This window comes from Artemia sp. Qi Xiang Cuo, chromosome 15, assembly GCF_049724085.1.
Source record: "Artemia sp. Qi Xiang Cuo chromosome 15, ASM4972408v1, whole genome shotgun sequence".
NCBI classification, from domain to species: Eukaryota; Metazoa; Arthropoda; class Branchiopoda; order Anostraca; family Artemiidae; genus Artemia; species Artemia sp. Qi Xiang Cuo.
The window spans coordinates 36,712,247-36,725,946 of NC_142808.1; the positions used below are offsets into that span (position 1 = coordinate 36,712,247).

The window sequence follows — 13,700 nt, forward strand, 5'->3', positions numbered from 1 at the left end:
TTTTACTATAAGCAGGTTGTTCCTCCAGGATTTAAATATGAAAAATCTTTGAACATTACGTCTGCTTGTATTCCAGCAAATGGTACTGAAACATTTTCCACAAATGATAGCTAGCCCTTCCCATCTACTTTTTATTGAAGGTAGATGGCTTCCTCTTCCTCGGCTCTCGTCTGCCAAAACCCGATGTCGACATTGTTCAAGTTTTTGAAATAATTGCAAAATAGGGAGTATCTACTTTTTTGGGAAGGAAGAAATAGATGAAGATAAAGAGTTTTGTTAAGGGTTTTCCGAAGCCGGTTTAATTCCAGGCTTTTGCCACTTCGTTTTCTGTTGTACGTAGATATTTATAGGTTTTGCAATTCTAGTGTGTCCATACTAGGGTTTGGGTCTGAAAATCGGTGAAATCTGCTATCATTCTTGTAGACACAATATCGTATCTAAGAAAGTATAACAGATAGAACACTATGACTTTTCAATTGAAATTCTCCTGTTAAGATTGATGGAGGTCCAATCTTAACTCAAAATAGAATCTTGAGTTTTTGGCAGCGGACAGCTGACTTCTACACAAGGGAACACTAGGTAAATCCCAAATAGAGAAATTTTGCTACTCTTTCAATCATTTTCTAGAAATATGTGTGCTAGGCCTAGGTATTATTGACACAAGAAAGCAGTAGTCTCAATTGGAGGGGGATATGTGCCCCCTATGTTTCCCCCTAGATTTTTAAAAAGACCATGTTCTGATATTTCCATTGAAAAATGACCATTTTGGTATTTTCATCAAATAAATTGAATAGGCGACAAAATTCCCCCTTAGATTTTGAAACAATGTATTTTACCCTCTTCCCTAATTCTCATGAATTGACACAAGTGCAAGAAAGTGCTTTGAGATAACACTTTAAAACTTCTGAAGCAGCTTTTCCACTCTTCCGAAAGTTATATGTTTTAGTTGTGCCAGATCAAGTTTTGGATGACATGTGCAGTATGCTGGATGTATTTTTCAAATAATCATAATATCAGGGATATAAGTTAATCACAAAAAAATTATACATCTTAGACTCACATTCATCTTAGGCTTGAAAGAAAGAGAAATTCTTTGAGGAAATATTATGCCCAGCACACGTAGGACTTATCACCTGATTTTGCAAATATAGCCATCCCCTAAGGTTAGTCACTTGCATTCAAACTACAAAAGGTATATTGAAGTAATTAGCAAGTTTTTGCCTTCAATAACATATGCTAAGTTCATCAGATCACCTAGGGAATAGACTTTACGGTTTACATGGCGAAGGAAACCCAAAACTTGTTTAAGAACCATTAGAAAATACAGGAAGAACCCCTGGAGATCTCCATAGGCACTAGAGCGAACCTTGTAATATTTCCCAACGAGTAAGAAAACAAGCTATTTTACAGGTGTCAAAGAATTATTTTCTGCTTTAATTTTATTATTTTTTATTGAATAATTATCACACATCCCAGGTTCTTGGGGGATCTTGGATTCCCATTCTTTTAGATCTCAGAAGTTTTTAAGATTCGAGTTTGTCCTGTAATGTTCATATAATCCACTCTTTTTTTGTTGATCTATCTGCGCTAAGCAATCAACCCTTTCTTCAAAAGATTTTATACTTATCTGCCTGGTTCATAACATACACAATTGAATCAAGCAATTCGTGGTAACGAGCTGTTAGTAAGGAGCAACTTGGCCCAATAGTAGACCAAAACTCTAAAGAAGGAATTTTTAAAACATTTTAATATATCAAAGAAATTGGTTTTTTATGCTTATTCTAAATATATAAAACTATTAAGGTTAATGTTATTCTATCAAAAGCTACGAGTCAGAGAAAATTTGGGTGCTTTCCTAAAATGGAGGAAACGACCCCAAAAATTCAAGCAATCTTAATGAAAGTAACACTACTAGATTCAGCATGTCATTGAATCATGTAGATTTTTCAAGCTCCTACCTGCACAAATGCGGAATTTTCCCTTTTCTGTACTACAGAAAAGATCACGGATGCGTGTTTATTTGTTGTCCTTTTTTTTGCAGGGGAATGCTCATTCGAACGGAAATAGAAAGTTCAAGAGCACTTATTAATTGACCAAAAAGATTGAGCCATGGGATATTGGCATTTTCAGCACTTTTTGGCCCTAAACTACGATTTTACCTAACAGAGGACCAAGCTGCTATCGATTGAACAATTCTGAGATGGCCAATCGGTTTAAAGTTTCAAAAACTATGCATTGAACTTCCCAGTTGCACAGGAAGCAATTGTGCACAGTGGAGCATTTGTGCCTTAAAAATCAAATTATCAATACAGGATATAAGGTTAATATAGAAATGTATCTTAATGCTTTATTTTCCTAAACTGATTCACCTGATTTTTCGTGAAATTCTGTCTAGTGGTGCATAATGACACATCACCTTTTATGAAGGAGGTGCGGCGCATCATTTTGTAGCTGGGAAGGGGGGCAGATGCCTAAAAAGAGCACATTTCAATTCCCATAATGTCTAACTCTCCATGATACTTCAGATAAATGGAACGGGTAATAGAAGGGGGGACGAATTAGCATCCTTTCATTTAGACTGAGCCTGGATAAAGGTACTCTGGGTGATACATCCCTTATTGTAGAAAAATGTTTCTGAAATTTCTTTAGGGTTTGATTTTACTAGACGGATTTGCTTCATATCTCATAAAATTACATACGGTGATGTGTAAGTGCACATCTAAGTGGGAGGGGGCGGACGCCTCAAAGAGCGCACTCTAATGCCCAAACGTCCAAACTCTCCTTGAGCCTTCAAATAAAAAAGCATAGAATGAGTTTTGGGAAGGGATTGGGGAGAAATTGGTATTAAAGTCATATGCCCACCGGCACAAAGGTGGAAAAGGTAAGATGGGGCATCATGAGTCTCGCCAGGAAATTTCTTGAGGGGGGATGGGGGTGTTAAGCAGGGCCATATCCAGGATTTTTGTTCAGGGGGGGTTTTACTAATTTTTGACTTTTTTTGGGGGGGGGAGGGTACTAATTTTTGACTCAGTTTTCGACTAATTTTACTGATTTTTTCCTAGGTTTTACTAATTTTCGACTTATTTTCGAGTCGGTCAAAAATTTCGGGGGGGGGGGGGGTTAAAACCGGGTTAACCCCACCACCCCCTGGATAAGGCCGTGGTGTTGATTGCTATCAGGAGCTGTTTTAAGCGATTTTGAATGGTATTATTTATCTTTTTATTTTACAAAAAATTCAGCGTGTTTAAACATAAGTATACAATGTATTAAAACTCGGAGAATTCTGGTGTAGAGGTCGCGATTGCTTCAGTCGCGTAGAAGATCAAAAGTCACACAGAATTTCCATCCATGTGAAGAATAATACCCATTTTCTTTCACCCCAAATTCTATAGTAAAAATGTTACTCCAGGAAAAATTGAGAAATCGGTAGTTCCCCTGCCCCATTTATAATAAGATTCAGCTAAACTACAGTGCCAGTTACAGCCAGCACCGAAGTTCATTTATTTTCCAAAGAAATTTACTTAAAAATTATGGAAAATTTAGCTAATGCCAGCCAATAAGTGAGCTTCGTATTGAATCCTTGGCTGTATTAGCAAAAAAAGCCAACGGTGGATCAAAATTCTATTGTAAAATCTTAATATCAAATCCTAATGGCAGTATATTGAAAAATGGAAAGCTTTTTAATAAGGCAGTGAAAACTAAAGAGACATTTTTAATACAAAATAATAATCGAAGTCCGAATATTTTGGCTTTACATCTGGAAGCCTTTATAAACGGTAAAAGAAAACTAAAACACTAACCTGGACAATATATAAATAAAACACATCAAAACACTACTAGAAAAAAACAAGAAAAACGAAAAGAAAACTCGCATTTAAACAAAATCCAACGCGGTAAAGCACGAAAGCACAACAATAAATAGATAAAGCAAGACCTCTGCTCAGTGGCGCACTCAGAAAATAGTAATGTGGGGGGGGGGGGCTTACCAACGGAAAACTTCAAAAATCTCTTTGAAAAAACGGTATTTTAAAGCATTGCTTTAAGTTTATTTAGCTCTTTGAATGCAAGTTTTGAGTTGGGACTAAGCAACAAATGATTAAACCGAGCATATTAAATAAAATTAAAAACATAATATAATTTTTTCTTGAGGGGGATGGGGGCTACATCCCCTTTAGCCCCCCCCCCCCGTGGGTGCTTAATTGCCTTTGCTGTATGTAGATTATTGTTTGTCCAAATTATCTTATGATATGGGATTCTAGCAAAATGAAACAGTATTTTTGTTTAAAAATTTTACGTATGCTTTAGTTCCTTCAACTGTATTTGGTTTAAACAGACTGTTCCATTCAACTAGAATCCTTATCAAAAGATAATTTGGACATACACAAAATATAGGTAGAGCAAACATCTCACCTTGTTCCTTTATTTTTTGTGCTTTGATGCTTTACCCTTTTGAATTTTATTTAAATGCAAGTCTTAATGACATTTTTTTTGTGACTTTCTGTATGTTTGTTAGTTTTTTGCCCCGGAATGTAAAGTTGAAATATTCAACCCGGTTTTAATACATTTTCACTGTTATTCAATAGAGACAATTAATAATTTGAATTAGTCGGAACTAGCCAGTCAGCAGATCTTTTGGGACCGTGTGCAATATCAATTTGCGGGGCCCCAGTGAGCGCTACTAAGAACGAGGGAATCGTATTTATATCATTCATTAAAGTACATCTTATTGTGTAGGTATTTTTGTGGTTTCAAAGTTAATTTTAAGGTATATTTTTGCCGTCCAGCATGGGATATAGTTCTTTATGGTATTTCTATGATACACAAAGACGGCTGAACATTTGCGCGGCCTTGCATTTTTAGGTTATGCCTACACTCAAATTCGGAGCTCTTGGTGGCACGGGGTCCTGTGCAGCCACATAGGTTGCACATGCCTAACGTCACCACTGCCACTCAGATCATTCTTAAAGTGACCATTGTGATTGCTAGAATCTGAGCACAAGCTCAGCACTAATGATATGTCGGTGTGAACAGACCTTTAGACATGCACTCAGAATTGTTCTTAAATAATCGGTGAAAGAGCAAGAGAAAGGCCAGATACACAAGGTCACACTTTGATGTGATTCCCAAACTGAACTTTGGGTGTTTCCTTGGATGCTGTCTTAGCAGAACCTTTAAGAGAGTAGGATGGAGAGGGAACGGTTGTCAGTATCCCGATTTTGCTGCAATTAGTCTGGGCTGGAAATAATGATCAGGTAGATAATACCAGAAGTCCCAAGAGGTGCCGGCTGCTTTACTCTGCATTGGATAGGGACTATATGAATAACTGGCATTATTCTTTGTTCCCAGTCAAAATATAAGTAAAACTGCTTGGGGTGGCATAAGAAATGACACACAATTTAAGTATTTCCGATATTCAGACATTAATGAATGATGATTTATACTCCGATTTATCAACCTCTATGCTTTTAAATATGTTTCTTAAAAGACAGAATTCAAGGCAATGTGACATCAGCTATGCATGAGTTACTTTAAATTAATATTTATGAATCTAGAATGAAAAATAAGTAAATATAAATTAATGCAGTTTGTGTGTAGTTACAACAAGTCCCTCGATACAAAGTGCCCTGGCCTAAGACCAAAAAATTAAATAAAAAATTGTGCCCACATCACTCTTTACCTAGGCATTGCCATTGCGCTGCCCAAGATGACTTCCACTTAAAACCTTAATATGATGGGACTAATATAATTCTTTTCTGAATCACTTTGAGTTTGTTCATACCTTTCAGAAAACTTATGCTTTAATTAAACCATTAAACTAAAATTAATTTTTAACGTTATCAACTATTTTAATTTTTATTGTTGTGTATAGGCGTTAAAAATGGCTTTGGTTAATCTAACTAAAAATAATAAATTAATATTTTTCAAATAAAATGTTTTATGAAACAAAGGAATTTTTTATGTAGGCTTCTGCTAAGGCTGAATCTAAACAGATTACAGGAGAGGTCAATTTTTTGGGAGATTTGGGAGCCTCTTTATTTCTGATCAATTTGTTGAGATTTTATTTTTATAGCATTTTAGGGTTTCTTTTCCTTGTTATTTTTATTTGTTGTTGTAGGTGTTGAAGGTCCTTCAAAAAGTGCTGCCACAACCCTAATGGAAACCTCAAATTCTTCTCTATCACCAGGACATCAAAGTCTCTCTGAGGGTGTTTCACCCAGGATTTCCACATCTTTTCCAGAATTTGACTCCCAGGAAGTGGGTCTCGATGACGAAGGTATAATTAAACGAATAATGTTTCTGAATTATTTTTTAAAAGAATAACAATTTTTTTGCTAAGATAAAGCATGAAACATTACATAAAGCTTTAAATAGCGTTATTGAAAGATTTTACTTTCATAAAAAGTGTTATCGCGTTAAACACAAGGTAATTTTAAAATTTAGCGTTGAGAGCACTATTTAAGTAGGCTAAAGTTGTACAATGTCGGCAAAGCCCGATTGATCTGCCATTCTAGTCTTTATTGAGCGAGTATAAATATGTTTCTATTCATAAAAGTTAACTACTAACTACTGGATATGAAATCTGTGAACAAAACTCTAAATTTGTGAAATCAGTTTTGTAACAATCAAGTTTATCACTCTTAAATTTGTTCCGACCTCTTGTTATGTCTAGTTTTATAAGTTTGTTGACTGGTATTTGCATGCTCTGTGGCTTTCATTCTTTCTGGGTGAATTATTCAGACAATGTTAATGTTCATCCATCTTCTATTTGTTGATTCTTTTCAAACAGTTTGTGGTAACGAACTGTAAGTTAGGAGCGAACTGGCTCAATGGTAACCAAAACTCTAAAAAACGGAATTTTGGTACCAATAGTTACATCAAAAGAATCAGATTTTAATTCTGATTTCAAAAATATAAGTTTCATCAAGTTTAATTTTACCCATCAAAAGTTACGCGCCTGAGAAAATTTGGCTGATTTTCGAAAAAAGGGGGAAAGACCCCCTAAAAGTTATAGAACCTTAATGAAATTCACACCATCATATTTAGCGTAGCAGATAACCCTACTGCACAGGTTTCAAGCTTCTATCTACAAAAAAGTGGTATTTTGCATTTTTTGCCAGAAGAAAGATCACGGGTGCGTGTTTATTTGTTTTTTTTTGTTTTTTTTTCCCCAGGGGTAATCGTATTGACCCAGTGGTCCTAGAATATCGTAAGAGGGCTCATTGGAACGGAAATTAAAAGTTCTAGTGCCCTTTTTAAGTGACCAAAAAAATAGAGGGCAACTAGGCCCCCTCCCACGCTCTTTTTTTTCTCAAAGTCATAAAATTAAAATTTTTAGATATCTATTTTGTTTAGCAGAGTCGAAAATATAATAAATATGTTTTTTACAATGACTTAATCTCCCACAGTTCCCAGGGGAAGGGCTGAAAGTTATGAACTTTGCCCCTTGCTTGCATATTGTATTGGTTATTGGGACGTATACAGACATTTTAAGGAAGGATTTTTTTCTGGTGGAGGAGGGCTGGAGGAGGGGGTTACTCGGGAGAATCTTTCCGTGGAGGATGTTTCTTTGGGACTAGGGACATTTCTATGAAGGGGGCGCCGGATTTCCAAGCATTATTTGAAAAACGGATCAGAAATTAAATTAAATAAAACAAGTACTTTCAACTGAAAGTAAGAAGCAACATTAGAACTTAAAATGAACAGAAATTATTACGTATATAAGAGGGGTATCCCCCAAGTCAATACTTCACTCTTTATGCTACAGTTTTTTTTTCTATTGCTTTCAAAATAGCTATCTATTATAATTAAACGGCCTGTGTGATTCAGGGGTTGGTTAATTAAAATTTTTTTTAACTTTTAACGTAAAGAGCGTGGTATTGACTAAGGGGAGAACCCCATCATATACGTAATAACATATACGTAATTAAAAAAAAAACAAGCAATACGGCTCAATAGTAAGCGAAACTTGATGTCAATAAATGTATCAAAAGAATGGACTTATAATGCTGATTCTAAATATATGAATTATATTAAGTTTAGTATTACTCATCAAAGGCTACGAGCCTCAGAAAACTCACCTGATTTTTTAAAGAAGGGGGAAACATCCCCTAAAAGTGAAAAATTTTTAATGAAAATCACACCGTCAGATTCAGCGTATCAGAAAACCATATAAGATAGGTTTCAAGCACATATCTGCAAAAATCTGCAACCTTGTATTTTTGGCCAGAAGACAAATATACGAATTTAGTATTTCGTTACGTAAGTTAATTTGTAAATTACGTCAGAACCAAATTTAGATACAGCCATTTAGCAAAAGAAAAGTAAAATTTTTATGCAAATTTTGTTTACTTATTCAATGACGGCGAGCCAAAATCAAAACCTGCATTAACTAAAAAACGATCAGAAATTAAATAAAAAAAACAAGTTTTTTAAACTGAAAGTAAGGAGCGGCAGTAAAACTTAAAACGAACAGAAATTATTCTGTATAGGAAAGGGGCTGTCCCCTCCACAACGCCTCGCTCTTTACGCTAAAGTTTGACTCTGTCTCACAACTTTATTTTTTTAAACAATAATAAACTTTAGCGTAAAGAGTGAGGCGTTGAGGAGGGGGCAGCCCTTTTCAGATACGGAATAATTTCTGTTCGTTTTAAGTTTTAATGTCGCTCCTTACTTTCAGTTTAAAAAAACTTGTTTTTTTTTTTTATTTAATATGTAAAGGAGCACTTCGTGTTTCCTGACACTATAGGCATAATTCTGGTTTAAATACTGCATTCTTTGGACCGTGCATCAGCTTCAGGCTTTTTGAACCAAGTTGATCCATTCTTCTGAAATAAATCTTGTTTCAATACTACTGGAGTAGTTTACATCTTTTCCTGTTACATGATATTGTAAGGTCACAATTTATAAAGAGAGAAGAATGTAACAGAAAAAGATATTTTGTAATGCTAGATTCATACATTCTTGCCACTTTTCAGGAAACTAAGCCCCTTTTTTACCATGTAGTGCCACTTGACAGAAATCAATTTTTGTTTAAAAAAGAAAAGATTTGAATAAAATTTTATAGATTTATGAAAAAAGCTCAAAACAGATATGATTATTATAATTGGATAGAGTATTGATTTTTGAATCAAATGGTATGTTTATTTCTTAGGCTGAGCTCCAATCCACCTACCATGGTAAGTTACCATAGTAAGCTCACAACCTGCAGAATAATGTGGTAACAAGTGACCATAAGGTGACATCACTAGATTAATATCAAGACAAACATCACAATAAAGAATTAAACATGATTTCATCAGAATTTGCTGTTCTTGTGGAAGCAAATAAGTGAATCAAATGCTCAATCTTGATCTATTCAATCTTGTAACATATGCACTGTAACCCCAATACAATATTCTTGCTTTACAGTAAATCTCTGGTATTCCTAGGAAATAGCAAATATTAACCAGAGAAGTTTTTATTATCTGATCTATTCAATCTTGTAACATATGCACTGTAACCCCAATACAATATTCTTGCTTTACAGTAAATCTCTGGTATTCCTAAGAAATAGCAAATATTAACCAGAGAAGTTTATTATACTATGATTTTAATTTTGTAGGAAAACTATGAGGTAACTTTTGCTGGAACAGAATTTCTGGTAGCACACAGTGCTGGAACAGGCCTGTTTCAGAGAAATAGAGCTTTTTTATATATTTTTGCAATGTTCTTTAACAAAATATTCAAGAACAATTTGATGATAAGAAGGAAATAACACATAAAATGTCTATGAATTTATGTAAAGGACCACTTTTAGTTTGCTGACACAATAGGCATAATTTAGGTTGAAATACTGTATGCTTTGGACAATGCATTAGCTTCAGGCCTGTTGAAGCTAGTTAATCCATCCTTTTGAAAGAACTCCAAAGTTAAAATACTGTTAGAGCAGAATGAATCTTTTGTCCCTTACCTGATATTGCAAGGATTTACTTTATAAAGAATTTAATTTAGAAATAAAATTAAACAGAAAAATATACTGTAAAATGCAACCTTAGATTGTAATAATATAACTGTAGATTCAATTGGATCTACTTTTGATTAGTAGTATATCTGAAATGGTTAGTGTTATGTATAGTTAAAATGATTCAAGCTAATGAAAATCCTCTAAAGAAATTTTAGACAAATCTAATGGTTAACAATCCACATTCTATGTGGTATAATAGAGATTCTATAGTGCACTGTTGAAACAGTGATTAGCAATCCAAATGCTGATAGTCTTACTATACTTCTTGTATGTGTGATGCTCCAAATTAAAATATATGATCAGACTCAAATCATTGATAGAATCAAGACCAAAATAGTATCAAAAGGGTGGAAAATGACATAAAAATGGAAGGAAACTGTATGATTATTACAATATTGGGTAAAATTATAGATTAAGAGTTTTTAACTATTTGGGTAAGTAGCCCAGTTGAACTAGACAAATAAAACTTCAAGAAACAGATCCAAAGCCTCAACAATGTCATGGGAAGGTTTTTTGAAGTAGCCTACTAGCCCCATCACTTTTTCTCTCCAGAGGACACTGAGGTATAAAGACTATGAGTAATTTTTAATGTTATCAAAGTAAAATTTTCAGATTTAGATTCACATCTCAAAAAAGGCACTAAAAGAACATTTTGAGCCTTGCGTGATCCTTGATATAACTTCAAATTCTGTAGTCACAATAAAAATTGTGCTTTCAAAACTTAGACCCAAAGAAATCAATAAGCTAAACAGCCAAAACTAAGGTAGATAATTTCTGTCAAAATTTACATTGCGTCTCTTAAAAAAACTCCCAAGGGTATAGTCTAGCCTATATTACACCCTTAATTCATTCCTGATAATCTCATTTTCCTACCTAACTGCTATTTTACAAGATAGAAAAGAACTCATCTATAACTCTGCCTATTGTTGAAAAGAAACGAATTAAGAAAAGAAAAAGGACTGATAATTTTCCATTTAAGAAAAGAAATAGCCTAAGATTGATATAGAGGCTTCTGAACCTGACAATAGTTGCTTTCAATGAGATAGCTAAGGAGTAATCATAATTTTTTCTTTGGAATTCAATACTCTATCAAAATATAATGATTATTCCCAATACTAATTTTCTGAAATAAGTTTAAAACTTTATTTGTTTACCATTATTTCTCTTTCTATTTTAAATTGCACGCGTTGCATAAGCCTTAAACAGATAGCGTTACAAACTTGAAAAAACTGTAAACAAACCTCGAGATAGTTTTTTCCTAATATTTCAGGTCAGTTTTAAGGGTCAAGCACCCATTTGAGCTATCTATTACTGGGGATAATCGTAATCAGCGTGTTCGATATGACTAGAAACTGCTTTCAAATTGCGTGAAACAGATGTGTCATGACGAACTGAAAATAAGCATCTTTTTGTCTATTGGCGCCCGTACTACTAACTCAATACCTAATATGATTTGGTATATATTGACCGGAATCTCCTAGTACCCAACTCTTCAGGACACTAACTTTGGTAAAATTCTACTTTAGCTACTTTTGGCTATCTTAGAGAGGGGTTATGTTAGTAAATTCTACTTAAGCTACTTTTGGCTCTCTTGGAAAGGGGTTAGGTTAAGAAACTGAAACTTTAAGGGACAGGTCTATAGGTCGAAGCGTGGGTAAATATTTATCAAATACTATTATTGAGTTACAACTAAAGTGAATAGGCCTATAGCTACCACTCAATGCTTTTTTATTCTCTTTATGAATACAATAATCATTTTTGCCAGAAATGAATTTTAGCCCCCACCCCAACATAGATCAAATCAGGTCATAGCCTATTTTTGCACTGTAGGGGGTGGGGGTGATTTTATTTCTGCTGTACATGAGTTGTCCGTTTACACTTTCCCCCCACCCCCAGCCGGTTCAAATTTATAACCTGAATGGGTATATATTGAGATGGGGGCTGGAATTCATTTACTACCAAAATGATTAGGCCTTTTATATTTGTAAAGAGCATAAAAAAGGCATTGAGTGGTAGGCTATATTCACTTTATTTGTAACTCAATAGCCTAATATGATTTGGTAAATATTTAGGCCTACCAAAGCATGTTCCTGGAAGGTATTTTGAAGCACCTTTCCCACTCCTTCTCCCTCTTGAGGGTCCTGAAATTTACCTACATTACAGGTCTATACCTATTGAAATTTTGACAAAACAACATTTTACCTTGATTTTCAGTTATCAGTTTTTTTTTTCTGGCTTTAGTTATGAAAATGCAATTCCTGTTATTTGAGTAGCCTAGAATTTTAACCCATAGGCCTATCAATGTTTTTTTTTTTTTTCAAAACTTGGGAAATGTATTTACATTTCTTTAAAATATTATAAATTGGGATTGAGCAAATCTTTGAAGCTGAAAAAATTTTTCTGTAATTCATTTGAGCAGAATATCTATTTTTGCAAGGTTTCACTTTTATAACACACATATTTAAAGAGGGTTTAAAAACCCTCTAGAGAGAGAAAGAGTGGATGTAGGTAATTCAAAACACCTTCCCCTGACATACTTTAACCTGTAGATCCATCCCTGACAGTTTCATTTTCCTAACCCAACCCGTTTCCAAGAAAGCCAAATGTAGCTAAGGTAGAATTTTACCTTAATTTTTAACAACTGTTGGCAAGTTTTGCATGAAGTGACTAAAGCAATCAAAATAGACCAAAGCCCAAATTAGGCCTGTTGAGAAGGAAACATTTTATGAAAACAATTCTTACTTTATAATAGGTTGTGCAGAAGAATTGTTGTTAACAAAGTCTGACAACAGCTCCACTATCATTTACCCCTCCCCCCCTCATATGTACATACAAATCAGAGCTGGAGTTAGGTTTTTTTCTTGGGCATGGCAAATGTAGACTTCACTGCTCCTAGCGGCACCATCAACACTGTTGATTTTACAATTTTTGCCCATAAATATTACAGGAGCTTGTTTTGCTGCCCCCCCCCATTTGTGGAATATGGGGCACTTGTAATTTATAGCCCAAATTACATTTTTACCATTTGTTTTTCTGATTCTTGATTTTTTGTCACAGCTGATTTAATTTACCACTACATGGGTTGAAACAAGAATGATGAATAGGAAATAGCCTATTTACCCGTAAATTACATATTTGCACATTAGGAGGGGTTGGGGGCAAAGTAAAGTGGAGTTGCAGTCAAATATTCTGTATAATGTAATAAAAATACAATCATTCTTAATGTGATGAAGTAAGAATTGTTTTCTAAACATATTTCCTATTCAAAAGCCCCTACTCTACACCTCTACTGAAGGAAGATATTTATTAGCCACTTTAATGCCCATGCGATATCAGAGTCAAATCTATAAATAAAGAAAGCCGTATGCCATTCATGACATGGCGATTATCTTGGTTTTAACATTAGACTTGTATTTAAAAAGCAAAAAAATTTAAATTGCAAGAAATTAGTTTACGGACTTTGCACCATCAGTAATTTCTGTCCAACTGTTCTCCATTATTGCCTAGTTTCCTTAACTTTTGTCAAATTCTTTTCCCAGATAGAAAACTTATTGTTAAAAAGCTCCATCTTGTATGGTTTTTAAAAGTGTGCCTACAACCTTGACCCTGATTGGTCAGTCAAGTTGTACTTAAAAGTTGAGCAATAATCAATTCAAGAAATTACAAATAGCGACCAAAATTGGCGCTTCAGTCGTGC

The 13,700-nt window shown here is 34.4% G+C and overlaps 1 long non-coding RNA gene across 1 annotated transcript; it reads left to right on the top strand.

Moving 5' to 3' along the window:
* Positions 1-2,089: 2,089 nt before the first annotated feature.
* On the top strand, positions 2,090-6,274 carry LOC148943620 (uncharacterized). Its single transcript, XR_016142983.1, has 2 exons — positions 2,090-2,320; positions 6,116-6,274. It is a non-coding gene; the product is annotated as an uncharacterized LOC148943620 (long non-coding RNA).
* Positions 6,275-13,700: the final 7,426 nt, after the last annotated feature.